The sequence below is a fragment of the Urocitellus parryii genome, chromosome 3 (genome assembly GCF_045843805.1).
Source record: "Urocitellus parryii isolate mUroPar1 chromosome 3, mUroPar1.hap1, whole genome shotgun sequence".
In the NCBI taxonomy this organism is placed as follows: Eukaryota; Metazoa; Chordata; class Mammalia; order Rodentia; family Sciuridae; genus Urocitellus; species Urocitellus parryii.
In genome coordinates, this window is record NC_135533.1 from 166,333,321 (window position 1) to 166,358,761 (window position 25,441).

At 37.0% G+C, this 25,441-nt stretch overlaps 1 non-coding gene across 1 annotated transcript; it reads left to right on the forward strand.

Annotated features, from left to right (window-relative positions):
• The first annotated feature begins 8,028 nt into the window (after window positions 1–8,028).
• LOC113175981 (U6 spliceosomal RNA) lies at window positions 8,029–8,135 on the forward strand. The gene has a single exon (XR_013343418.1). It is a non-coding gene; the product is annotated as a U6 spliceosomal RNA (small nuclear RNA).
• The last annotated feature ends 17,306 nt before the right edge of the window (window positions 8,136–25,441 follow it).

Sequence of the window (25,441 nt, forward strand, 5' to 3'; positions counted from 1 at the left end):
AACAGCAAAAAAGCTGACTAAAAGAGAAATATGAATATAATATAAATGTAATATAAATATTTAGGACAGCCTCATAACCTGGAGCTGAATTAAATGTTTTTCTTTATAGAGGATGCCTGTTTTTGTCTTATAACAAACAGAAGTTATCCAGGCAAAGTTTGCATGTTCTAGAATAAGTCATCAACTTTTTTTTTTTTTAAATCCTTGGAACCCTTTACAATCTTTTTTTTTTTTTTTTTTTAGTTGTAATTGGACACAGTACCTTTATTTTTACTTGTTTATTTGTATGTGGTGCTGAGGATCGAACCCAGTGTCTCGAATGTGCAAGGCAAGCACTCTACCGCAGAGCCACATGCCCCCCCCCTTTGCTGAGGATCCCTTAAAAAGTGTAACAAAACTACTAGATGATCCAATAACTCCACTCTAAGGTACATACCCCAAAGAATTAAGAGTACACACGTAAATAGATTCTGCTATACCAGGATTCACAAACATCATTCACAGAAATACCCATTAGGGAGCTGTCACTTCATAGCTTACTGTCGGGCTCAGTTCAGCTTATCCAGGACCTGGGACACAACAGCATCCCTAAGGAAGAGGGAGAACTTGATGAGGGCTATGCAGGGTTGAGGACCAGGAGAATATCCCACCTTCCCACCCGTTTCCCCACACCTCCCCTCTTCATCTGCTTCATCACCCATGGCATCTTCAGTGGCATCCTCTGTCATCTCCTTCACATCCATCATCTCTGCCTGTCGTTCAAACTCCACCATGATCTTCTGGATTTGGGGCAATTTCAGCTGGAATTAGGGAAAGGTGAGTTTGGTCCCTCAATATCAATGGGAGTGTAAAGGGGGATTGGGAGAGGCGCACACGTTTGTTCATGGTACCCTTGGCCTTGGTAATACCCTTCATAGCTTGTGCCATTGAGCTGTTGGGCTTCAGCTCCTGTGTCTTGAGGGACTCAGCCAGGACATTGGCCTGCATGATACAAACTTAAGCACGCAACGCTAAGTATTCACAGGGCTTTTGCCATGAAGTGCATGGCATCCTAAGGAGTACACAAAAATGAGCCCATGAAATTGTACTCCATTCCTCTTGGGATCTCCAAAGACCTCCATTAATCAAGGGGTCACTGTTCCTTCCTCTTCTTATCACGCCTTGTATCTTGAGCCTTCACTCCCTAGACTTCTTCAGAATGTCTTCCTGATCCCTAAATGTTGGAAGGCAAACCCAGGCGCACTCCTATAGGGTCTTTTCCCACTCACTTCCTGGACTTAGAACACCCTTTCCTCAGGTTCTGTCCCCAGCCTAGACAAAGATTTGCCTGAATTCAAAATTCAAATTAAAAAAAATAATTTACTATTGCCCTTAAAAAGAAATTCAATAAACTCCTTGCATGTTAACATTTTCTGTGAAAATAATTGTTTTCTAAAACAAATAAATAATGAGAAGAATGGTATTGCTTTATATTTCTGCAAATCTCTGTAAGGTTGAGGCTTAATCCACTTGCTTTTCTCCGGTTCTTGTATTCAGTTTATTGAGCTATGTTGTTTTGGTGGAAATACAGGAAGAAACTCTAGCCTTGTCTGGGTGGAAAAGAGGGCTTTCAGAGAGCCGTGAACATTCTTTTTTGGTATTATATCAAAACCGAATAAGTGTCAGTTTTTTAAAAGTGGTCCTGTAGATTCGAAAACTTTTTTTTTTTTTTATCAGTCAACTTTTTGTAAGCCCATTACAATCCATTGATCTACTTTGCACTTTGATAATTTTGTAATATCATGCATGGAGTAGTTAGGGAGGTAGATCATTAGCTTTTGCAGATCTTCCAAATGTTGACATGTTAATAAAAAAAAAAAAAACCACATATAAAAATAGTGACCATCAATCTCATCAGAAGGGGTGTTAAGTGGTGGAAGTTGTTGAGCTCCCCGTGGTAGACACAAATTTTCCAAATTTCTGATTTTTTACTTATATACTTTATTCCATGAGAAGAGCATCTAGATCACCTTGCAACTCAAACCATCCCATGACACCTCCCCATCCTGGGCATGGCCACTCAACATTGCTATGCAAAGTACTTTGTGCCTATTTCCCATTTTGTCATATAGACTATGAAAATGATATCTAGTCCAGGATCAAGATTTAATAAAACTAATTGCTTATGGTCTTTCAGCTGAGATATTAAGTGACACTGGTATTTTTTAATAAAACTACAACTGAATAATAATACAACAACTTGTAGTGTAGATGGTTGCCCCTGCCTTAATTCATGTAGTAGCACCTGTGGCTTTACCTACCACTGCTTTACCCACCACCGGGGCCAATGTCAATATGGTAAAAAAAAAAAAAAAAAAAAGCAAATGTCCTACTGCTATTATGAAAATTCTTTTTTTTTTTTAAAGAAAATACCTTTATTTCACTTATTTTATTTTTATGTGGTGCTGAGGATCGAACCCAAGGTCTCACTCCTGCTAGGTGAGCACTCTACCACTGAGCCACAACCCCAGCCCTGAAAATTCTTTTGACCTTATAGACTGCCAGAGGTCCCAAGACTTTGAGAACCATGAAGCCATTAGGCAGAGGGAGGAGAGGGGACAAAGTCCAGAAGGAGACAGAAGCATTAACTAAAGTCATACTATTGACTATAGCTGCTCCACTCATTCAGTAATTAATAAATATTTGCAATGTTCCAGGCACCACTGTAATATTGCACACACACTGATGAAGAAAACTGGCCATGTTTTTTCTTGTGGAAATTTCATTTAGGCATAGGATTAGGCGGGGGTGACAAGTGAGAAAAGTGAAAAAATATACTCATTATTTCATTGTATGGAGTTACTAAAATCTGTTCATTCACTTAGCTTTTGAGGGAGATTTGGGCTGTTTCCAGCTTTTTTGAGTTATTCAGTCTAAAATTCAAACTTTGTGTGTGTGCGGTGCTGGGGATTGAACCCAGGGCCTTGTGCTTGCGAGGCAAGCACTCTACCAACTGAGCTAGATCCCCAGCCCTAGACTAGAATTCACAGGAACATTTGTGCAAAAGTCTCTGTCCTAGTTCAGGTTGCTGTAATAATGTACCTCAGACTAAGTGACTTAAACAACATTTCTTTCTCATAGTTCTGGAGATTGGAAGGCCAAGAGCAAGGTGAGGTCGTTTTTCTGGGTTGTCTACTGCTAACATTTTCATGTATCTTAACATGGTGGAAAGAGGACGAGAACTCTCTGGGTTCCCTCTCATAAGAGCACTAATTCCATTCCTGAGGATATACCACCTTAATGACTTAAATGCCTCACCTCCTCACACCATTATATTGGAGGTTAGGATTTCAACATAGAATTTTGTTGGGACACAAATATGCAGTTCAATGCATCTGTTTTCTGAAATTCCAAAATAACAGGAGGCAGTTTGGTCCTCTGAGACATTTGACAATATTAGGGGATATTTCTCCTAGTCATGCCTGTGAGGGTGCTACTGGCGTCTAGTAGGTAGAGGCCAGGAATACTTCTGAATATCCTACAGCGCCTGGGACACTCCTCACAGCAAAGACTATCAGGCCTGAAGTGTCGACAGCATCGAAGATGTGAAACTTGAGTTAGTTGTATGTTTAATTTTCTTTCTTTCTTCCTTTTTTTCTGGGTGGTAGGGATTGGACCCAGGCCTTATGCATGCTAAGTGTATGCTTTACCACTGAGCTACATCACCAGTCTGTGTTTGATTTTTAAAGAAGCTCCTAACATGTTTTCTAAATAGCCAATTTTGCATTCCCATTGGCAGATCATGAGAGTTGTTCCACGTGCTCGTGAACACTTGGTATTGTTGTTGGTCTTTTTAATTTTAGCCACTTTACAAGGATAATGCATTACGGTTTTAATGTGTATTTCCTTATTGATTAATTTAGTTGAACTTTCTTTTCTTTTTTATACCAGGGATAGAACTCAAGGGTGTTTAGCCACTGAGGCACATTCCCAGACCATTTTACTTATTTTTGGGGGGGCGTGAGGGAAGCAGGGATATCATAGATTGGACTCAGGGGCACTCCACCCAGTGGCCATATCCCCAACCCTATTTTGTATTTTTTTTATTTAGAGATGGGCCTCCCAAGGTTGCTTAGGGCTTCACTAAGTTGCTGAGGCTGGCTTTGAACTTGTGATCCTCCGGCCTCAGCCTCCCAAGCTGTTGGAATTACAGGCATGCATCATCACACCTGGCAGTTGAACATCTTTTTTCATGTACTTATTGGCCATTTGTATATCTTCTTTTGTGAGATGTCTGTTCAAATTTTTTGCCCATTTTGTCTTTTTTATTGATGTTTTAAAAGTGCTTTATATATTTTACCTTTTTATTGCGAGAAACATATATAACATAAAGTGTATGGTTTAATCATTTTAAGTGTGCATTTCAGTGACACTTTATAAATTTTTGATTCAATATCTTCATCAGATATTTTTATCCAGTCATCTGCCTTTTTAATTCCTCTCCAAGGTCATTTGAAGTGTTGATGTTTTAAATTTTAAATAAGTTTGTTAATTTTTATAATGTGAGTCATGATTTTCTGGTCAGGTCTAAGTTTTTTTTTTTTTTTTTTTTTTTTTTTGTAGTGCTGGGGATTGAACCCAGGGCCTTGTGCATGCGAGGCAAGCACTCTACCAACTGAGATATATCCCCCGCCCCAGGGGTTGATTTTTATTTAACTTTTTATACAATATACATTTAGTCCAGAACAATTTGTTGCAGGAATTCTTTTTTTTTGAATTATTTTGCCACTTTTATCTTAATTACTGCAGGTTTATAGTAAATCTTGAAATCAGGTGATATGAATTTTTCAATTTAGTTTTCTTTTTTGTAACTGTTGTTTTGATTATTCCAAGACCTTAGAAATTCCATGTAAATTTTAGAATTACTTTGTCAATTTGTATAAAAAAATCTTGATGAGATTAAATTGAGCTTGCATTGGATCTATAGATCCATTTGAAGAGTTGACATTTTAATATCACTGTTTCTTTCAATCCATGAAGATCTGTATCCATTTATTTGTATTTTCTTTAATTTCTGTTAGCAGTGTTGTTCTGTTTTCAGTGTAAAGATTTTACTTTTTTTCTAAATTAATTCCTAAATGTTTATATTTTTGTTGCTATTATAAATAGCATTTCAAAGTATAATTTTCTGATTTTTGCTAGTATACAGAAATATAATTAATTTTTGTATATTGACCTTGTATGCTATAATCTTACTTCACTTACTAATTAGTTTTCTAAAAAAATGGATTGCTTTTGATTTTCAGTGTAGATGGTGAACTCATCTGTAAATTAAGACTTTTACTTTATCCTTTTCAATTTGTATGCTTATATCTTTTTGTAGGTTAATTGTACCAAGACATTCTGTACTAGCTTTAACAGAAGCAGCGAGAGAACCATTGCCTTCTTCCTGATCTTAGAGGCAAAGTGTTAATATATTAACATGTGCTGCATTTTTTCATAGATACCCTTTATTAAAAAAAAGAATTTCAATATATTAATAGAGCTGTATGTTTTTCATAGACAGCCTTTACAAAATGAAGAATTTCCTTTCTATTAATAATTTTCTGAGTGTTTATCATACCAAATAATTGTTGTATATTTGTTGTGATGATCATTGGATTTATATTTGTGTTAATGTGGTAAACTACATTGATTGAATGGATTAATAATTGAATATTGAATTCCCCTCCCCCTCTTTTGGTACTAGGGATTGCACCCAGGGGCACTCAACTGAACTACATCCCTAGTCCTTATTTATTTTTTTATTTTGAGACAGGATCTTGTTGCCGCAGTCCGGCTGGGCACAGAATCACGAGCCACTCAAGCAGGAACAAAACTTTATTTTTGAAAATGCCGCCAATACCCAGTACGTGTCTAGGAAGCAAGCCGGTCCACCCACGCGGTCTGTCCTGTCTACCGGAACCGGGGGGCCGGACCTCCCCCGGAATTCCCTCCTACTTTCCTTCCCCAACCAATGGGAACTCTCCAAGAGTCCCGTAACAGGAGTCCCTTAGCAGGCCAAGGTGAACAGCAGGAGTCCAATATCCATATGAATGTAAATTTTAACATAATCATATCATCTCAATGGCTAGCTGATGTCACCTTACAACCAAAAGTGCCATGCATCATAATACTTTGCTGTGGCTCCTAGCATCTTGTTAAGTTGCTTAGGGCCTTATTAAGTTGCTGAGGCTGGTCTTGAATTTGCGATTCTCCTGCCTCAGCCTCCAGAGTCTCTAGGATTACAGGTGTAAGCCATCATGCCTGGCATAGAATTTTTTTTTTTTATGTGTTTCTAGATTCAACTTACTAATACAGATGGGGTCATGTCTTGATAAATCCATCATAAGTTGAAAATGCATCTACTGTTTCTAACCTACTGACCATCCCAGATTAGCAACATGGTCCACTGCAGAATGTCCCATATCTCCCCTCACAATCATATGGCCGATTGGGAGCTGAGGTTCATTACTGCTGCCCAGCATTACGGAAGAGGAAGACTATTGCATTATACCGCGTATTGCCAGCCCAGGAAAAGATCAAAATCCAGAATTCTAAGTATGGTTTCTACTGAATGCATAGCCTTTTTTTTTGTACCATCACAAAATAAAAAATATTAAGTCAAACTATCAGAGACCATCTATATTTTGTTGAAGATTTTGGCATTTGTAGGCATGAGGGATATTGGCCTGGATTTTCTTTTCCCAAAATGTCTTTGCTAGGTTTTGGTATCAGAGTAATCCTGGCCTGATAAAAAGAGTTGTGAAGTGTTCATTCCTTTTCTATTTTGTGAATTTCAGATTGTTATTTTTTTCCTTAAATGTTTGATAGAATTTGTGTATATGTATGTGTGTATATATATATATATATATATATATATATATATATATATAAAATTTGGATCTGGAGTTTTCATTGCAGGAAGATCTTTAAGTTATAGTTAAAATTGACATTCTTAGCTGGGTGTGGAGGCACATCCCTGTAATTCCAGTGACTCCGGAGGTGGACTCGGGAGGCTGAGGCAGGAGGATCACAAGTTCAAATCCAGCCTTAGCAACTTAGTGAGGCCCTAAGCAACTCAGCAAGATCCTGCTTCTAAATAAAAATTTTAAAAGGGCTGGGGATGTGGCTCAGTGGTTAAATGCCTCTGGGTTCAATCCCTGGTACCAATAAATAAATAAATAAATAATCAGTATGTGGTTCACAGTCCAATTAAGTGTCATGAATTTGCTGAAGATGACCTGAAGGGCACGTGGCATGTGTTCTTAGTTATGCTAAAAGCCAGTGGTACAACTGCTCCACCTGTGATTGGCTACCATGTTGTCCTGTTGGAAAAGCATAAGAATATGAAAATAGTAACCAAAATTGAAAGAATATAATTAGGCATGGGTGCAGTAGCTCTGTCTCCAGGATGGTAGATTCTGGCTCACTATATCCATTTGTCTATTAGAAGCTGTGTGAGAACAAAGGGCTTTAGTGGAAGGAAGCAGATAAAAGTCCAGTTAAAATATTTTTGAACATTTAAAACATTTATTAAAATTTTCCATTTAAAAAAAAATGTGAAATAGAGTAAAATCTCCCAACCCATCTTACCCTTGGATTCAGTTTCATCCACCCTTCCCACCAGAACCACACATTCTTTGGCTATCTTTCAATTTCTTTATGATTATGAAAGTAATATTAAAATATATTTATCTTTCCTCTTTTGGAATATTAAGGAAGTATATTATACATAATGTTCTTTTTTTTTTTTTTTTTTTTTTTGGTACCAGGGATTTGGTACCAGGAGTGTTTTTACCATTGGCCACATCCCTCTCATTTTTTATAGTTTATTTAAAGACAGGGTCTCACTGAGTTGCTTAGGGCCTTGCTGAGTTGCTGAGGCTGGCTTTGAACTTGTGATCCTCTTGCCTCAGCCTCCGGAATCACTGGGATTATAGGTGTGTGCTACTATATCTGGCTATAATGTTCTATATCCTACTTTTCTCCATTAAAAATATATTCTGGGTGCTTGCTTCGGTAGCACATATACTAAAATTGGAACAATACAGAGAAGATTAGCATGGTCCCTATGCAAGGATGACATACAAATTCATGAAGTACTCCGTATTTAAGAAAAAAAAAATATATATATATATATATATATTCTGGGGGCTGGGGTTGTGCTCAATGGTGGAGTGCTTGCCTCACACATGTGAGGCACTGGGTTAGATCCTCAGCACTACATAAAATAAATAAAGGTATTGCATTTATCTACAACTAAAGAAAAAGTATATATATTTTTTTCCTGGAATTTTGTCTAGTTGTATATTTTCCCTTGTATGGATTACTGTGCATCATAATTTATATAGCCAATCCTCTATCGATGGACATTTAGATTTAAAAATTCCTTTCCTTTTGAAATTAATGCTGTGATGAATAGCCTTGTACATATATTATTTAATCTGTAGGTTAAATTCCCATAGATGGGACTGCTAGATCAAATAGTATTTGAATTTGTAAGTTGTTAGATGTTGCTAAATTGTTCTCCATTGGCAAACCCAAATATCTCAAAGGTATTCATTTTGAAAGTCCTTTATAGCATTCAACTTGCTATAAAGATTTTTCTTCACTAGATCAGAGGAAGGAGGAAGAGGTAACATTTTTGAGATCATTTTCATAAGCAAATTCAAAATTCTTTACTAAATAAAAGAAGGAAATAAAAGCAAATTGTTTTACTATGTATCATGTGTCATCCTTGATTATTTATGTAGATGAATCCTCCCTACCATTCTGAACTTGGTTTCATTGTTCTTACTCAAAGATGCAAAGAAAAGTCTCAGAAAGATTAAATTAAATATTCTATCTAAGGTTTTGCTAAAGTTTGCTCTACAGAATCCAAAAGCTTTTTTCTTCTTTCTTAAGGGGAGAGACATGTCTCTAGCTGCAGAGATGCTCATATGAGCAGTGGTAGTCAATACATCTTGTCCCTGATTCTTGTGTTAGAATGAACAGCCAGGATGATATATGCTGACCATCAAGTTCTGATTCACCCAAAACTTAACTAACCTGTGAGACTCACTGTCAGAAGATGGAATCAAGTTAAATTCCCTGGAATAGAGATTTTTCATAGTTTTGTAGAATATCTTATCTAATAATAGCATTTTCTGTTACACAATCTAAGATAAGGCAATCAGATCATTTGCTTGAGGATATAAATTAATTGCTGGCAGAAGTCAGTCAAAAGAAAGAATATATGTTTTGACTGGAGTCCAGTGAGCAGAAAGACTTAATTCATGCAAGCTACTGCTTTCTAGATAACCCAAGGCAAAGAATAACCAGCCCTATTTCAGCCCTCCATCTGCAAAATGGAGAGGTTCTATTAGAGACAACATTGATCACTAACAGTATACTTGGCATAAAATTAGTTATGATTTCTGATGCTGTATGAATTATGTATTTGGTTAAAAAAAATACCAACTTTATAGCCAAATAGACCTGACTTGGAACCCATTTCTTTGTATTGAGTATGTGACCTTGGGAACTTCAATTTTTTTTTTTTAAGTCTTGCTTTTATCTGAAAAAGTAAGGATATCAGTGATAACCACCTCATAGGTTTGTAGTGAAAATTAAATGAATCCATATGAATAAAATGCTTAGCACTGAGCCTGGGAACATAGTATGTACTCATTAAATAGTAGTTGCTAGTCATGGTAGGACTCTTTTCCTATCTGAAGATCTCTTTAGTAGTGGCTATTGGGGCTGATTTCTGTACTGTGAGAAACAACTTTGTGTGTTTAATATGGCTTCATGCTCAGCTAAATCGAAACAGAGGTAAAGCTCCACCTGACCTTGTCGGTGATTAGCTTTTGCCTTTTCATGCGTGAGATTTGATTATCTTTATCATTGTCTTAGCTTGTGTTACCTACACATCATAAAATTATCCCAACCTTTTAATATCCTGTCACAAACATTTATCTTTTTGACCTTCAGTGGAATTGTAGTAGGATTGCCTGCTGTTGCATACATCTATCTATCTCATGTAATGTGAATTTGCCAGTGTTCAAGTTTAATATTTACACCAAGGCCACTTAGGTGCCATGAGCTTTGATTCATCCTTGCCACTAGATGGCACTATAATAGAACACATTTGTTATAGTTATCCTTTCCTGTCTAGGAAGACATGCCACAGAAACAGGAGCTGAGGAATGGCCCATGTGAAACTGAAGAAGAGAGGGCTTTGGAATAGGGATATTTTATAAGTGGGAGAATTTAGTTTGGGTTCCTCCAAAAGTTGGTCTTGGAAGTAGTCATAAGAGAACAGGAGTAATGAGATTGAAGAGGAACAAAGGAGAAACATAAGTCTGACACTTTAACTTGCTGTGGGCAATAAGGCTCAATTCTATTGGAACTTACTAAGTAGCACATAGACTGCCCCCTCTCCCAATCTTCAGCACAATGGCTGGGAGGCAGGAGTGCATATCCATTAGCTCTTGTCCATTGGTCAAGATTGGACTCTGTTCTTTCTCTCCATATATGTATGGGTTAAGAGAATTCTTTCAAGCTCCCAAGACAGGCATGGGGCAGAAAGTAAAGATATTCAGTAGGGACTAGAGGTGAGATCTTATCATTTGAAGCAAATCTAAGACTATCGTGAATTACTATTCCAATCTGGTCAAAATCAAATGTAAGGCTAGGTGGATATGACTCGGGGCACCAGATGTGTCTGCTGCAGCTACCTAATAAATCATGTACTCGGTAAATTCTTCCAGTTGAAATAAACAAAGAATTCTAATGAACCATCTGCATCTCCAAATCCTTGGGGGCTACCTAATAGGTAGCCTAACAAATGCTTAGTGAATAAAAATCTAAATGGCTATTACATGAAATATCTTGCCCTTTAGATCTTAGTATGAAAGAGTTTCCAAATCCTTTAATTCTTATGTACTAGGGTATAGAAGCAGGAGGTATTTGTTGCTGTAGGAACAGGAGTTTGCTATAGGAAAACTATGTATTGGGGAGTATGTAAAGGAGAAATTGTATTGTAGTGGGAGTCTGGAGAATTTGGGATCTACCTATGATGTTGGATATATCTTTTAGGTTACCTTAAGATAACTTTTGGGAGCTCTGTGTCTTTATTGAGAGAAGACAGCTATCTATCCATCTATCTCCATATATAATCTCTAATCATCCTTAAAGTTTCTTCTAGCCCTAAGATATTATGAAAATTATATATGTAGAAGAATATTTGACTTTTGTGAATGGCTTTTTGTACTCAAATATATATTACATTTGCATGCATGACATGATAAGTTTGTAGACATTGGAATTGATTTAAAGATGAGCAAATCTTGATTTTTTAAAAAATAAAAGTTTCTTTGGTTTCCAAAAAATAGTATGTCAGTTATGCAAGTAAACAGAAGAAATATTAATATTAAGATATGCATATGTACTATAAATTAAACCTTTTTATTCTGCATATTGTGTATTCCAGTGAAATTTTCATTCTGAAAAATGGAGTAATTAGTCAGGCAAGGATTGAACAGGAAGCAGAGATCTAGAACTTGCAGCAATATCACTAGGATGAAGAGATCAAATTTGAACTTCAGGGCTAGTGAAGGAGACAGAACTTACAGGGAGTCAAGATCCTGAAGAGGAGTGCTCTTAAAATTCCTTTCAAAATTTCTCTTCAAGGCATTAGCTAATTCCTGAACCATGCATGAATGGAGTAAAAGGCTAAGAAATCCAGAAAAAATAAAAATAAAAAATGTTAAGAGGCTAAAAAGCTTATCAGAGCTTTTGGCAGTCTGGGGAAAAAACAAACAAGCAAAAATATAATTTAGAACCTGCCAAAAGTAAAATTTCCCGGCTTTTAGATGACACTTCTGAAGTGTTGTGGCTGATGGTAGGGATAAATCAGTAATAGATCAGTTTTCACAAAGTCTTAACAATAGGCTTCCTTTGCTGGGTGTGGTGGTGCATGCCCGTAATCTCAGAGGCTCCGGAGGCTAAGGCAGGAGGATCCTTAGCCAGCTTCAAAATAGCGAGGCACTAAGTAACTTAGGGAGACTCTGAATCTAAGTAAGATACAAATAAAAAAAAAAAGGCTGGGGATGTGGCTCAGTGGTTGAGTAACCCTGAGTTCAATCATAGTTCCCTCCCAAAAAAAGACTACCATTATTTTAATTCCTGATTCAATCAGGGTTTCCTGTTTTTCAGGCAGAGGAGAGTAACATCTTCTCTGAAGAAATATAATATCATCCAGAATCTCTGCCACCTCTCATGCGTAATGTCAGTGCTCAATCTAAAAGACCATGTGTGCCAGGAAACAGGACCAAATGACAAAAGCTAACAGGAACAAAACAAAACAAAACGAAATAGCTGGTATAGATTTGGGGGTTAACAGAAATATAATCTTAAATATAATCAGTAGGTTAAAGAAAGTAGATTAAAAACAAAAGAATGTCATCAAAACATTAGAATGCATAAAAACACCATTAAATGGAAATTCTATAGGAGAAAAAAACAAGAAGTCAAAATATAACTGCAGATGAGACAACAGAATAGAATTAGGGAGCTGAAAATAGAGAATTGAGAAACTGGAAGTTGGTAAGTAGCAAATATTATATTTGAAGTTCAGAGAAGAAAAATGAATGGAAAATATAGATAGTATCATATAAAACTTGATAAAAAATGTAGTAAGGGTAATCAATGTTTAATTGAAGTTCTAGAAGAAGAGGAGAGAGGAAATAAAACAGGAGAAATAGTTGAAAATATACTGGCAAAATAATTTTTGGAACTGATCAAGGACATCAGACTGAAGAGTCATGAAGCTCTATAAACCCTGAACAGGTTAAAAATAAAATATCCTTAATATAAAATAAGGGGCTGGGGTTGTGGCTCAGTGGTAGAGTGATTGCTTAGCATCTGTGAGGCACTAGGTTCAATCCTCGGTACCCCATAAAAATAAATGTATAAAATAAAGGTCCAACAACAACAACAAAATTTTTTAATACATAAAATAAAATAAAGCCAAGCCCAGATACAAATAAGAAGAGAAATAAACAAATCCATAATCTTTATAGTGAGAGTTTTTTTTTTTTTAATTTCATTTTATTTTACCTTTAGGGATGGAGTCTAAGGCCTCACACATGAAGCACTGTGCCACTGAGCTACCACCCCAGCTCCATAGTGAGAGATTTTTAACATATCTTTCTCGTCAAAAATTCAGTAAAGTGGGACTGGGGTTGTGGCTCAGCGGTGGAGCGCTCACCTAGCACGTTCGAGGCCCTGGGTTTGATCCTCAGCACCACATAAAAATAAACAAATAAAATAAAGTTTAAAAAAAAACTCAGTAAAGCATATAATATTTGAGAAATCCAGTGAGCAAATGTGTGTATGTGTGGGGGTATATAATACTGTATCAAACAATGCAAAACATTCCACATTCTTTTTTATAGACACATAGAACATTTATTACAATAAACTATATGCTGGATCATAAGGCAAGTGTTGACAAATGTCAAAGGATTAAAATCATATGGAGTATATTCTCTGATGATACAGAAGATAAATAGTACATGTATATGACCAATGCGAGGTCCATATCTTGAGTTCATTAAAACCATAGATCAAAAAGTAATGATGTCCAGTTTTCACTGGATTTAATGACTCACTTCCATGAAATAGTGTATGGAAAGTGAAATATAATGGCTTTACAGAGGAGCAGGGGCCTGATTAAACATCACCTTAACCAAGAACATAACATCATCAGGATGAGTTATATGGCTATTCGGTAACCCTGATGGGATAGGATGAAAAGGGCCCTCAGGCTGTGTGTGGTGTTCTTTACAAAACCTGTAATTCCCATCTAATCACATGCTCCCATTCAAATTGAGGGGCTGTGTTAGTCAGCTTTACATAGCTGTGACCAAAATACCCAAGACCAAGTAAGAGGAGAAAAAGTTTATTTCAGGCTCACGGTTTCAGAGGTTCAGTCCAAGGTCGGCGGGCTCCATTGCTCTGGACCTGACTTGAGGCAGAATAGAGGGGCAGAGGAAAGCTCCTGAGCTCATGGCTACCAGGAAGGACAGGGGGTGGGGAGAGAAAGAACCCACAAGTAAGTCACCAGAGAAATATAACCCCATGGGCATGCTACCCCCCATCACCTACTTCCTCCAGCCTACAGTTACCACCCAGTTAGTCCATTAGAATCATTAATCCATCAAATGGATTAATCCATCAAATGAATTAATCCAGTAATTAGTTCACAGCCCTCATAATCTAATCACTTCACCTCTGAACATTCCTACTCTAACAAGAAGTTTCAGGGTCTACCTCATATCTAAACCATAATAGGGACATTCTATAAATTCTATCAGGGATATTCTATCTGGCTAATGTGAATAATTTTTTAGATTGTCAGGGTCATAAAAAACAAGGAAAAAAACCCAAGAAGTTGTTCTTGACCAGAGGAGACTAAGAAGGAATATTGACTAAATGCAATGCAATATTCTAATTTGAATTACAGAAGTGAAGAAGAATATTGTAGTGGAAAAATGAGAAAAATCCAAATCAAGCCTGAAGTTTGGTTAGTAATGTGTAACAATGTAGGTTTCTAAAATTTAACAAAGGTGCCATAATATAAAACATTAAATAGAAGTGCATGAGGGGTATACAGGAATGCCCTGCATACCTGTAAGTGTAAAATATTCCCCTAAAACATTTATTAAAAATAAAAATGAAAGAAAGGTAGCTCAAATGAGAAATGGACAAAAATACTTGAGAGGAACATTAAAAAAAGATATTTAAATGCACAGTATAGATAAGAAAAGAAGTTTAACTTCATTGATTATGAGAAAAATGCAAACTAAAACTTTAACACATCATCACTGTAGATACTCCATCATAGCTAAAATGGAAAAGATAGAGAATAACAAGATTGCTAATCTGATGACGTTAAAAGATCTAAACCCATACACTGCTGGTGGGAGTATAAATTGATAAAATTATTGCATTAAGATTTAGGGGTTAGCTGGGTGCATGCCTGATATCCCAGCCGCTCAGGAGGCTGAGTCAGGAGGATCAAAAGTTCAAGAGCAGTCTCAGCAACTTAGTGAGGCCCTAAGCAACTTAGTGAAACTCTGTCTCTAAAAATAAATAAATAAATAAAAGGGACAGGTGTGGTGGCACAGTCTGTCATTCCAGCAGCTCAGGAGGCTGAGTCAGGAGGATCATGAGTTCAAAGCCAACCTCAGCAAAAGCGAGGTATTAATCAACGCAATGACACTCTGTTTTAAATAAAAATACAAAACTAGGGTTGGGGATGTGGCTTAGTGGTCAAGTACCCCTGAATTCAATTCTCAGCACCACCCCCACTCCCCCAAAAAGGAACAGGGATGTGGCTCCATGGTTTCATCCCTGGGTTCAATAGCTGGTAAAAAAAAAAAAAAATTAGATGGTAGTGTTAACTAAAACTAGACACTTGCCTAACTTACTACCCAGCAATTCTGCTGTAAGTACACATTTGCTACAAATCATGGACAAAATATTCAGTTACTTTATGTATCATAGCCCCCAACTGGAAACAACCCAAATGTCTATAAATAGATCCTTGTGACCAGGCATATGATAGAATACTCTATGTTGATTAAAAAAAAAAAAGAACAGAAAAGAAACTATTGCTACAAACAATATGTATAGATGAATCTCAGACATAAAGACATAAAGATGAGAGGGAAATCTGGACAGAAAACAGCATATAATTTTATTGTTTCATTTTCTTGAAATTTGAAAGTGATGAAAGTAATGGGTGGTGATAAGGTAGATGGGACAGGTAGTGACTGGGAGGGGCATGAGGGGGCCAGCGGTCACTCTAGTGGTGTTCTGTATGTGCATCTCCTCTGTGGGAGATGTCAGAATTGCCATGTCAGAATTCCCAGAGTGTGTGCCTGAAGACTGTGCACTTAACTGTGCGAACATCAGAGATCCATGAAAGAGTCCAAAGCACAGGTCTTCTAGAAACTTGGATTTTAATATCAAAACATGTTTCCACCCTGATTTATAATGCAAACTATAGTTAATTAGTATATGTGTATTCTTTAAAAATCAAATAGCGATATAGAATGTTCTTATTAGAAAACATCTGCACAATACTTTGATAACTAATTAATTGGTTCTCTGTGCTTTGGGATTTATTTTATTCACTGCATGAAGGGATCCAGGGAGACCAGTTACAATTATCATACCAACTAAGACCAAATTAGGCAATAGACTCTCCTGATGTTCTAATATTTTGAAATGTAGAGAGGACTGTTTGAATACCTAATAAGGCTTTTATGAAATTTATGAAAATTATGAAGCATAGCAGGTGAAGAATTCACTTTTATAAAAATATAAAAGTGTTTTAAAAATTTGTCACAGCTGTAAAAGATAGTTGGTATCCTCCCATTTCACAGATGGAGAAATGGACAAGTTGCCTTGTCCATTCTTAGAAGGGCCATGATTCAAACTTAGATTTATACTGACTCGAATCCATGCTTGGATTCACACTTATCCACAGCAGTGTTTTTCAAAGTATGAGTGATGAGCCACATACTTCAAATTGTGTCAGGTATAAATCTCCAGGAAGCCGGGGCAGGTAGAATATTTGAAATTGGAGCCTCATTTTTTTTTTTTTTTTTTTGGTAAAAGGACCTGAGGATTAAGAAGCACTGCTTTTTGCTCTAATGATTTTGAATAGGAAGGTGACATCTTATTCAAACCTAACCTTCGAAGTTTGGAGTTTACCCATATCACACATAATAGAAGAGAGCCGTGCTCCTTGAGTGTGTACATACAGTTCTTGTCTGGTACAATCCCTCTCTCCTTCACTATTATTTCACTTGAGGTTTTCAGTGAAATAGATCCTTTTCTACCCACTTGCAAGCTGTTGATATGTTTCCACAAAAGAAGTACTGAGCTGGTTTAAATATGCGTGTATGGTTCCCAAGAAGAGTATGTGCCTACTGATTCTCTCTAACACATTCTAAATATAAAGTTGAAGCAATACACTCGTCAGAAGTATTATTATTCTGTCTACATGGTTTTCTTTATCGAACCTCTTGAGACTGGTGGAAAATAACAAATATGATATGGTGGGTATTTTTTAAAAACAAAAGATATGAGGCAAAACGTGATATAGAAATGATCATATAAGATGTAATGACTGATTCTTTTAGGTTTAAAGAAAATTTATATATTTATTTATTTTTGGTTCTGAAGATTAAACTCAGGGATGCTTAACCACTGAGCTACATCTCCAGCCCTTTAATTTTTTTTTTTTTTAATTTTTGGATAAGATCTCACTAAGTTACTGGAGCCTTTCTAAGTTGCTGAGGCTGCCCTCCCAATTGTGATCCTCCTGCCTCAGCATCCCAAGGCTCTGGGATTACAGGTGTGCATCACCATGCTGGGCTTCAAGAAATCATTTTAGAATGTTTCATTCTCTAAAGCTTTATTTTCTTGAAAAAAGGAGGGGAAGATGGATAAATGTCTAAATAGAGGCTGTTAAAACTTAAACCTCACATCTTTTCCCCTCCTAGCATTTGGAAAAAAAATTACATATCATAGCTGAAGATATTTCACTCAATTTCTTGGTGGCACAGGGAAAGAAAAACAGTCAATAACTCAGACGTGTACTCCTTAGGGATACAGGATGCTGTCAAACCTGGGTTAGAGACCACCTGTCTCACCTAGCTTTATGATCTCTGTGAGTTCCTTAGCATCTCTTCCATTTCCTCTCAAGTGTGATAATGGTACCGATTTCCTAGGACTCAGAATTAAATGAAATAACACATGTACAAGGTATAGCACAAGTTTAGGAACATGTAATTGTGCAAAAATCATTAGCTATTCTCATTGTTTGTTCCTATTCTATGATACCATTTATTTTTTAAGGACCATATCCTTTGATAGATACTAAATATGAAACATCATATTACAAGTTTCATGACTTTGGGAACTGGTGAATGAAAATATCAAGAGTTGATTTAAAGACCTTTCCAGATATGTGTCATTTTAAGGGCTCTTTAGTACCAGGTGCAGGCTGCCTCACAAGAGTTCCCGATGTTTTCCTGGATGGCACAGCTGTAGCAGTTTTTTTCTGATTTCTTCCTGTAGCTGATGCTTCTGGTTTCTTTTCTATTGTTGGGCAACTCTCACACCACCCAGAGAGAAGCCTTGAGAAGCAAAAATAAAAGTGTCTTGTAGTATCAAGAATAAGTTGATAGAAACTAGTTAGCTTGTCAGTCCAGTTCACTTTCTGAAGGGCTTTTACATGCAAAATTACTACTGATTTTGTTCTCGGCTAAAGATCAAATTTCTGGGCTGAGTGCAATGGTGCACACTTAGAATCCCAGCAACTTGGGAAGCTGAGGCAGGAGGATCACAAGTTTGAGGCCAGTCTCAAAAAATAAAAAGGGCTGGGGATGTAGCTCAATGGTAAAGCACTCCTGGGTTCAATCCCCAGTACCCTCAAAATAATAATAAAATAAATAATAATACATTTCCTACCTATGAGAAAATGTAAGTTTATACAGAAAAATTGAAAAATATGGAAAAATAGAAAATGTAAAGCAGATCATTTCTAATTCTAAATAAAATCGCACTATCATCCTAGACTGTTTTATTAAAAATCTTTCCCCCTCCTATGGAGATTTAAATTTTTTTTTGTTAACATCACAACTGTGCACATAGTTTCACATTCTCTTTTCTCCCTAAAGTAGTATCATCAATATTCCTATCATTGTATATTTTTTTCTAATTTAGTTACTCTTTATTGACATTGAAAATGTATTTTAAGAGAATTAGAAACATCTGCTGCTCAAGTGTGATTTTTTATTTTATTTTGGACTTACGAAACTATTCGTTTTGTTATTAAGTATTTACGATGGCCTTCTATGTGCCAAATGCTAGACTGGAAGTTTCTGTAGGCATAGACTTGGTCTTATTCATTTCTTACCCTTAGTGCCCGGAACTGTGGCTGGCTTTTTGATGCTCAGCAGATGTTTATTGAGTGAACTCTGGTTAATATTGCTACTAACCCCTACCCTAAACAGGGGTTGAGGGGTTTTGTTTTATTTTTGTTTTAGAGTCACATCATGGTCATAAAAGTTTTTCTTGACCAACTCTGGGGTTGGATTCTAACATTTAGGGGTGACAGGCTTCATTCAGTGGATACTTTCTTTTGTTCTAATGTCTGTGGGAAGAGGACCCCAGATTTAACATGCATTATGGTCTTTGTAGAGAAAAAGGCTATTTGAACACGGCCTATGTGTATGTGCATGTGTCTTGATATGTACTTTCCAAAGGACCTCTTTTTTTTTTTTTTTTTCAGTGCTAGGGATCAAATCCAGGACTTTATGTATTCTAGGAAATGTTCCACCACTGCACTGTACCTGCATCCCTCGATGTGTACTTTAAGAGAAGCTTTCACAATGCATGTTTATTCTTCGAATAAGAATGTGTCTACATTTGGTCTGCTAAGACCTCTCAAATAACTTCCATAACCTACCTCTAAATTCTCCCATCAATCTTCCAAATACTCCCTCTGAACGCTGTGCCTTCATAGCAAAGTGCTTCACAGGTAAACTCAAGCTGAAGCTGGGCAGAAATGGTGGTTTCCAATCTGAAAAGGTAATTTCCAATCTGAGAAGGTAATTTTCTCTCTAAGGTTTAAGAGTAAAAAATAATTGAGGCTCAGGAACAAGGTCTCCCCTGCAAGGAAAAATGACTTCTACCTTGTGATTTTTTGTTGTTGTTGTTGTTGAAAGTTAAAAGTAGGAACTGTCTGGGAATGTGTGTCGGAGCTGGCAGGGGTGGTTGTAGGGTGGATGGGGACCCAGTCCCAAAGTTATGCAGATCAATTTATAGTTTTAATCATTATCCAGGAAATCCTATGGAAACAGATGAAGGGTGGACCCTGGAAATAGTTTCCATTTTTTCAGCCTCATCTTAGTGCCTGCAAAATATGCCTGTTATGCTGTGTTTTATGTCCATGTGACAGGAAAGGATGTAACTTCTAATGCTTTGTTAACTCAGTATGGTATTATTTTAGACTAAATACAAAAAAGTTGAGTATTAGCTCTCTTGTGAGAATGGCTTAAGCGTCACTGAATTACTGCTAACAATATTTAAACAGTTTGATATTTTTATCAGATGAATACACATGCAAATTTTTAAAAACTATTGGTCCAGAGAAAAGGCAGAAACAATGGAATGCACCTGACCAAACTTTCCCCGGTATATATACACGAATGCACTACAGTGAATTTCACCTTTGTGTACATACATAATAACACTAATATTAAACAGAAGTATAAATAAATAGAAGAAAGATCAGTAGAAAAAAGAGAACAGAGGGAAGGAGGAGGAGAGGGAAAGGGTATTGCTGGGGACTGAATTGGAGCAAATTTTATTCCATGCTTTTATAATTATGTCAAGATGAACCCCAACATTATGTAGAACAAAAATGAACTAATAAAAATGAAACAAAGAACTAATTCATCCAGAAAAACATCATGAAGTCTAGTTTTCTGTGTGTTCTCTCTGTCCCCTGTGTTCACCAGAGGAAGGCCATTTTTTTAAAATAATCATTTTCATTTTCAGGTATTTACTTCAATATTGCCTCATTATCTCTACATGATATTCATTTTCTACAAGTTATTAATTGATCTGCTTTGTATTGCTGACTGCCAACAGCTCTCAAAGATCTCCAGAAAAACCTGTTGATGAAGCAAAGCTAGGTTTTTAAAATGTACTGCAGTGGGGAGACCACCTTCAGGCTTTTAGATCCTTACAGAGTTGAAGGTGATTTTAAAGCAAGTTTTGCAAGGCAGAAACTGATGGAAACCAGGCTGAGTTTAATGGCACAATATTTGGATCAGTGGTCAAAAGGTGAAATCTTGAAGCAAATGTTGACACTAGTCTGTTTAGATAGTCCCCAGTCTTATCTTCCAGGCGTGGGTCTACTTTGGAGTAAGCAGATAAGCTATATTTGGTTTTGGTCCCAGTATTGTTCATCACAGAAATAGAAAGCAGATTTGGTCTGAGTTCTTAGAACTGTGTTAAAGTAATTTCTTACTATGATCATGAAGATTGAATTAGATTCTTTATATTGCTTTCCCCCTTAATCCTTCAAAACCAGTTCCTCTGATCACTAACTTCTACTCCTTCAAACAAGAAACGTAAACTTTCTAGTTTTTGGCCCGTCACCCCAATATAAGGTCTTTTTACCATCCCTTTCCTCCACCTTCAACTCTAGTATTGGATTTGTTCAGTGGTTCTTAGTTACAAGGAGACTCACATTTATTTCGGGGAGTGAACCTGGGGCCATAGCACATGTGAGGCAAACACTCTACCGCTGAGCCACATTCCCAGCCCCTCATTTCTTTAGTTTGCCAAATTAAACTACCTCTAACTCAGACCTCACCAGTTTCCTTGGAACCAAGTCTCATTAGAGTTATTTGGGGGAACCCGTCTCTCCAGGGCTGGAAAATGGTCTCCATAGTGTCCATTCGCGGTGATTATTCTGTTTCTCCCTAACCCGAGTTCATTGAGGTGGATGTAGTTTTGGAGTCTCCTTTTCTTTCTGTTCCATGCCAGACTTGGCTCTGGGGACTCCATACCGTCTTTTAACAATAGGAAGCTTGGCATTCAGTCCCAAGGGACCCAAATACTCACTCCATCAAAACTCTTGTCAACCAGCCGGGGTTCAGGTGGGAGTGGGGTATGGGAACTTCATTGGACCCCCCACTCCCCTGGGCTTGGGGGAATCCAACTTTCTGTGGGATCAGATACTTTCCTTCCCTTCAGTTTTAAAACCACGAATGGCACAACCGATTCTAACACTCTAATGCACATAGCAGTTAAGACTTCCCAAATGGAAATCCTGCTCTTCTCAGAGCTGTCTCTGCCTCAGGTCTGCCCAAGCCTCGATTTCCTAGCAAGTGGGAATGAGTCACATTACATAAACGTGTGGTGAGGTTGAAGTGACTGTCACATTCTTCACACCATGCCTGGCACTTAGTAAACTTTTAGAAAATGTCAGCTATTATTTTAATGATCATAATACTGCTTTATAATTTGAGGCTTTTAAAAAGACAGTCTTAACTCTCCCCTGGGTTATTCATAAGGAAGAAGAAAAATAGTATGAAAGTTAGAGATAGACCATTGAGCTTGATTTAGGATTTAAGTTAAAAGAACACTGAAATAAAAATCCCCAATCTATTCTTCTTCTTCTTCTTCCTCTTCTTCTTCTTCTTCTTCTTCTTCTTCTTCTTCTTCTTCTTCTTCTTCTTCTTCTTCTTCTTCTTCTTCTTCTTCTTCTTCCTCCTCCTCCTCCTCCTCCTCCTCCTCCTCCTCCTCTTCTTCTTCTTCTTCTTCTTCTTCTTATTTTAAATATGCATGACAATAGACTGCATTTTTTTTTAAAGAAAGTAGAGAAGAGAGAAAGGAGGAAACACATTTTTTGAGAGAGAGAGAGAGAGGAGAGAGAATTTTAATATTTATTTTTCATTTTTTGGCGGAAACAACATCGTTGTTTGTATGTGGTGCTGAGGATCGAACCCGGGGCCGCACGCATGCCAGGTGAGCACGCTACCGCTTGAGCCACATCCCCAGCCCCAATAGACTGCATTTTTAAAAAATATTTATTTTTTTAGTTGTAGTTGAACACAATACCTTTATTTTTATTTTTTTTTTTTATTTTTTTGTGGTGCTGAGGATTGAACCCAGGGTCTTGCACGTGTAGGTGAGCCACAACTGCTGAGCCACAACCCCAGATCAATAGAGTGTATTTTGGTATATTACACATACATGGAGTATAAAAATCCCCAATCTTTAGCCATGTACGTGGGTGAATTGTATGGTGGTCAGAGGAACTAGTCAATTGCCTACACCACACTCTGTGATGCTCAGTTTTTTGCGCATGAGAACATCAAGGGGTCCTTGAGGTTGTCTGAGCATAGATGGGAAATAAGCAAGAGTCATGGAGTGTCCAGTGTCTCCCCCATGTGCTGTGGTGGACCTTCTAAAAGGCCCTGCAGGCTCTGCCCTTAGACATGGTCAAGATAAGAACTCAGCTTTTAAAGAATATTATAATATGCCTGTATATTATGAACATCCAGGTATACAGGTAGGCTTTCTTTTCATTGTTATAAGAAAGTGAATGGTGACTGGCAAGGAATGAAGAGTGAGCTTTGAACATAATTGAGCCCCCACAGCCTGAGGATGGAAGGCTGAGGGTGGATGCAAATGTGGAGTGGCCAGACAGGAGAGAAAATCACAGCCTGCTGGGGACCAGGGTGGCTTTTGTTTCAAGGTGTCTGCTCCTAGTCAGCCTATGCAGATGTCTAGACAGCCTGGGTTCCTCAGATAACTGAGTGGTTTAATTTTTGTGTGTGTTTATAACAGTTTTACACACACACACACACACACACACACACACACACATATATATATATATATATCATATACATATATATATGAATAAAATATTTTTGTTTGTTTTAATTATACATGAGAGTAGAATCAGTAGAATGCATTTATGTACTTTGATATATCATACATAGGTGGGATATAACTTCTCATTTTTCTGAGTGTACATGTTGCAGAATCATATTGGTCATGCAGTCACATATATACATACAGTAATAATGTCTGTTTCATTCTACTATCTTTTCTATCCCACATCCCCTCCCTTCCCCTCCCATCACTTCCCTTTACCTAATCTAAGGTAACGCCATTCTTCCCTAGCGCCCCCGCCTTTTTGTGAATTAGCATCCACATATTAGAGAAAACATTCAGCCCTTTTGCATACTACTGAATTCTCTTATTCAAATGTACAGTCCAGGGCTAGGCGTGTAACTCAGTGGTAGAGCACTTGCCTAGCATGCTTGAAGCCCTGGGTTCCATCCCAGCACTGGAAGGAATTAAAAAAAAAAAAAAGTATGATCCAATGGATTTTAGAGTATTTTAAACTTATGCTACCATCACCACAATCAAATTTAGAATTATTTAATCATGCCCCAAACAAACTCATATCTGTTAATGGCCATTCCCCATATCCTCCCAAATCTCTTAGCTCTAGGAAATTATTCATCTATTTTCTGTCTGTATAGATGTACCTGTTCTAAACATTTCATATATTGTCATATATATTGTATTATATTTCATATAATTTATTTCATGTAATACAACATGTGACCTTTTGTGATTGGCTTCTTTCACTTGACCACATGCAAATAATACTTTCAAAGTTCATCTATGTTATAGAATGGAGTAGTACTTCCTTCCTTTTCATTGCCAGATAGTATTCCATTATCCACTAGTCAGCTCATGAACATTTGGGTTGTTTCCACCTTTTGGTTCCTATGAATAATGTTTCTATCCATAAATATATGTAAGCTTTTGTGTGCATGAATAGTTCAATTTTTCTTGGGTACCTGAAAGTAGCATTGATAGGTCATATGCTAACTCTGAGTTTAATTTTAATTGTTTTCCAAAGTGGGTGCATCATACCTTTTCCTCCACACCTTTGCCAACACTTGTTATCATCTTGCCAATCATAGCTTTCTTAGTGGGTGTGAAATGATATCTCATTGTAATTTGGGTTTCCATTTCAAAGGATGAGTAATGATGTGCATCCTTTCATGAACTTATTCACTGTTCCTTTGCAAAAAAAAAAAAAACATTTCTACAAATCCTTTGCCCATTGTAAAATTGAGTTATTGCTCTTTTTGTGTTTCAATTGTAAGAGTTTTTTAAATATATATATATTCTGGGGCTGGGGATGTGGCTCAAGCGGTAGCACGCTCGCCTGGCATGCATGCAGCCGGGGTTCGATCCTCAGCACCACATACAAACAAAGATGTTGTGTCTGCCGAAAACTAAAATAAATAAATAAATATAAAAAAATTCTCTCTCTCTCTCTCTCTCTCTCTCAAAAAAAAAAAAATATATATATATATATATATATTCTGGATATAAGTCCCTTATCAGATGTATATAGTATAGGGGAGAAAAAACATACTTTTCCTTGTACTCTTTTAAGTTCTTGACTGGAGTTTTGTAACAAAGACATATTAATAAGAGAACAAACAAATTTATCTCATTTGTGCAAAGGAGAAACTCAGGGATGAGTAACTAAAAGAAGTGGCTAAAACTTGATCTTATACAGCATCTCAACTCAACAAAAAGCAATATATCTTCAGAGAAGTTACAAGACAATAGAAAATGACTGCGTTTCTAGGGCAGCAATTTATGGGAATGTCAAAATATAGGAGTCTAATGGGAAATAAGGGCTAGTCGGTAAAGATTGTTATGTAGATTCCTGGGATGCAGTATTTGGGCTGAGAAGAGTCTAGGGTTATCAGGGATTAACTTCCATACAAATTTAGGTCCC